This window comes from Ailuropoda melanoleuca, unplaced genomic scaffold (assembly GCF_002007445.2).
Source record: "Ailuropoda melanoleuca isolate Jingjing unplaced genomic scaffold, ASM200744v2 unplaced-scaffold7676, whole genome shotgun sequence".
NCBI lineage: Eukaryota > Metazoa > Chordata > Mammalia > Carnivora > Ursidae > Ailuropoda > Ailuropoda melanoleuca.
In genome coordinates, this window is record NW_023252458.1 from 6,791 (window position 1) to 10,782 (window position 3,992).

Here is a 3,992-nt window from a genome sequence, read left to right on the forward strand (position 1 = left end):
TGCCACCCAGGCGCCCCTCTTATCTGTTTTAAATGTCAAATTCTGTGTTTTGTTGCTGCTTTCTGGTGAATTTTCACCAACTTATGTTTTAAGACTTTTGTTAAATTTATTATATTATTATCCTTTCCATTTCCAGAAGTCTTTTATTGCTGTTTCACACTTCACTTTACAGAACACATGATAGTTTTACTTTGGATTTAACAACTTCTCATATTTCTTTGAAGACATCAGATTTTTGTAAAGGTCTTGCATTTATGCCGATCATTTTTTAAAAAGATTTTATTTATTTATTTGACAGAGAGAGAGACAGCCAGCGAGAGGGAACACAAGCAGGGGGAGTGGGAGAGAAAGAAGCAGTCTCCCAGCGGAGGAGCCTGATGTGGGCCTTGATCCCAGAACACTGGGATCATGCCCTGGGCCAAAGGCAGATGCTTAACAACTGAGCCCCCCAGCCGCCCCTTTGCCAATCATTTTTACCTCAATTTGTGTGTGTCTGGGTCTGTTTGTGTGGTGTGTGTCTGAGTGTCTATCATAAAAAGACTTCCTCAACAGTCTGATGGCTTTGGTCCTGGAAAACTATATGAGATTGAAGCACTACAATCCTTTTGAGGCATAACATGCTGGCCTTTACTCACTGATGGTTTTCCTTCTGGAGAAAATTCCCTCCACTCAGTCTAACTTAGAATACTCTCAAAATGCCATTTCTCCTTCTCCTTTTAAGTGTCTGTGCCTTAAAATTTCTTCTCCCCAAAGTTTCCTAAGCTTTTCACCTCTGATTCCCCTCTCTACTCTCTTTTCCACTTTCTTTAAATTTATGCAGATTTACTTATTATAATGTTAGTTGAGTTTTATGATGGAGGATTGATAAATTTGGGGCTAAACACTCACGCTTATCTAGTAAAGAAGGAGTTTTAAATACAGAAAAGCAAGAGGTAAAACAGAATAAGAAAAGGTGCCATAAAGCAAAGAATAATGTTCTATAATTACTGAGAAGCAGATGAACACAATACAGGTCTTTTCAGAGAGCTTGAGCAGATTCAGGGGAACTACAATAAAATTTTAGAATAAGTTTTCAGGTAAAGAGTTTCCTAAAGCATTTGAATATTGAGAGAGGTGAAAGAAACTGCTTCATATAAATCATATTTGTCAATAACTATTCATTGTGGATTTCTGAGGAAAAAGAAGCAGATAATTATGGTTGGCACCTAAAAAGCTTGATCTGGCAAGCTTTTAAGGAAAACAAAGAAACGAACAAGCAAAAAAAGATATTTGCCTACAGCATGACATGATAGACTGCTTTAGTTTCAGAAATATTAGGACTTAATTATAAAAGAAAAAAATCATTGCCTAAGGGTCATGAAATATATTCAAGTATGAGTCTGTAATTTATGCATTTACATTGACTTACAATGCATATTTAAAAAGTATAAGTTCTGATGTTAATAACTAAATTTTCCTAGAAGAGTAAAATATATGTATCTTAATAAAGTCACCAAAATACATTATTCTTACTAATGTACACATTTCCATGAAATACTTTGGAGATAGATGTATGTGTCACCAAGATTTAATCTACGAGGTAAAAATTGTTTATTGAAAATATGTTGAAGATAAAGCTCTTAAAGTTTTTAAAAGCTGCAATGTGTCCTAAAAAAATACAGTGGAAATAAAATAACAAGTTAAGAGATTATTTTTCTGTATTGATATGTGTATCTCTCTAGGAAAAACTAAATTAATGTTCCATGGAAAGTATTAACCAAACAACTACTGATTTCTTCTTCCTGGCGTTATTCCCACCATCAAAAATTGGCCTGTTTTTCTTCATTCTCAGTTTTCTCATTTTCCTAATGGCTCTGTTTGGAAACCTGTCCATGATCATTCTCATTCTCCTGGACACCCATCTCCACACACCCATGTATTTCCTACTTAGTCAGCTCTCCTTCATGGACCTGAACTTCATTTCCACAATTGTTCCCAAGATGTCTTCTGATTTTCTGTCTGGAAACAAGTCTATTTCATTCACTGGGTGTGGAGTTCAGAGTTTCTTCTTCATTACTTTAGCTGGTGCAGAAGGCTTAATATTGGTCTCTATGGCCTATGATCGTTATGTGGCTATTTGCTTTCCTCTCCATTATCCCATTCCTATGAGCAAAAGAGTGTGTGTGTTGATGATAACGGGATCTTGGATCATGGGCTCAATCAACTCCTGTGCCCACACTTCATGTGTCCTACATATCCCTTACTGTCGATCCAGAGCCATCAACCATTTCTTCTGTGATGTCCCTGCCATGGTGCCTCTGGCCTGCTTGGACACCTGGGTCTATGAGTACACAGTGCTTGTGAGCATCGCCCACTTCCTTGTGTTTCCCTTCATTTGCATTTCATCTTCCCTTATCCAGGTTCTCCTTGCCATCTGCCGCATGCAGTCCACAGAGGGAAGGAGGAAGGCCTATTCAACCTGCAGCACCCACCTCACTGCAGTCACTTTCTACTATGTACCCTTTGCTTACACTTATTTATGCCCAAGATCCTTCTGATCTCCCACAGAGGACAAGGTCCTGGCTGTCTTCTACACCATCCTGACCCCAATGCTCAACCTCATCATCTACAGCCTGAGAAACAAGGAGGTGATGGGGGCCCTGAGAAGAAGGATTCAGAGGTTCTGCTCTGTAGAAATGTAACAAAGTTCTCCCTAGTCCTGCTGCCTAATTTCACCTTGTACACTCCTTGAGAACAATGTCACTCCAGGATTGAACACAGGGATTACATTAATCTAGAACATTAAAACAACAGAGATTTGACAAAATAATTATATATTCCCCAAAACTCTGATTTTGTGGCAATTTTTCTTTTTTTATTTCCTTTTTGTTACAAATAATTTATTTTTTCTAAACAGAAGTCTAAAGGGCAGAGATATTCTCAATAATACAAGTGCCTAAGCAATACAGTAAGACAGACCACATTAGCCAAAACATGGACGGAGCCCAGATGTCCATCAATAGATGAATTGATCAAGAAGGTATGGTATAAATACACCATTATATAAATCTATACATAGATGTATACAGAAATCTATACATATAAATCTAATATATCTGTATAGATATATAGATATCATATATAAAAATATTACTTAGTCATAAAAACATAATGAATTCTTGCCATTTGCAATGACATGAATGAAGCTAGAGAGTTTTATGCTAAGCAAAATAAATCAGTCAGAGAAAGACAAATACCATATGATTTCACTCATATGTGAATTCAAGAAACAAAGGAGCAAAAAGGGGAAAACAAGAGAGGCAGGTAAATCAATAAACAGACCCTTAACTCTAGAGAACTAGCTGATGGTCACCAGAGGGGAGGGCATGGGGGATGGGTTAAATTGGGGATGGGGATTAAAGGGTGCACCTGTTATGAGCACCAGGCATGGTATGGAAGTGTTGAGTCACCAGAAACTGAAACTAATATTACAGAGTACGTTACCTAATTGGAGTTAAAATCTTAAAAAAAAAAGTTAAGTGGTGATAAGTGACATAATTTTAGATGCAATGGACAATTTGCTTTTGTAGCAAGCATAGAATGCTGTTAAAATAATTGCCTTCAAAGACACTGAGGTTTGTAACATNTTGCCTTCAAAGACACTGAGGTTTGTAACATAATTCACCTTGTGATTAATTGTTGTAAATGGTTCTCAGTGTATATGCTTGGAAACAGTTAAGAGTTAAAAATATCTGTATCAATGACCATTCTTGCTATTGATCAATTAATAAAGCAATATAACTTAATTGTCCTTGCAAAAATTAACATATATATCCATAAATATAACACATACTTATATATAACATATAAACCTAAAATGGGAAACACTAAACTGAATAAATTTAGCACATATGAAAGGGGAGAACTCCTGAATTCAAGGCAACCACTATCTTAGCTAAGGTTTTGTGCGATTTCATTTCCACCCACACTAAACAGACATGTTATAGAAATGT

The 3,992-nt window shown here is 36.5% G+C and overlaps 1 pseudogene; it reads left to right on the forward strand.

The window, feature by feature from the left end:
* Positions 1 to 1,742: 1,742 nt before the first annotated feature.
* On the forward strand, positions 1,743 to 2,681 carry LOC117800752 (annotated as a pseudogene).
* The last annotated feature ends 1,311 nt before the right edge of the window (positions 2,682 to 3,992 follow it).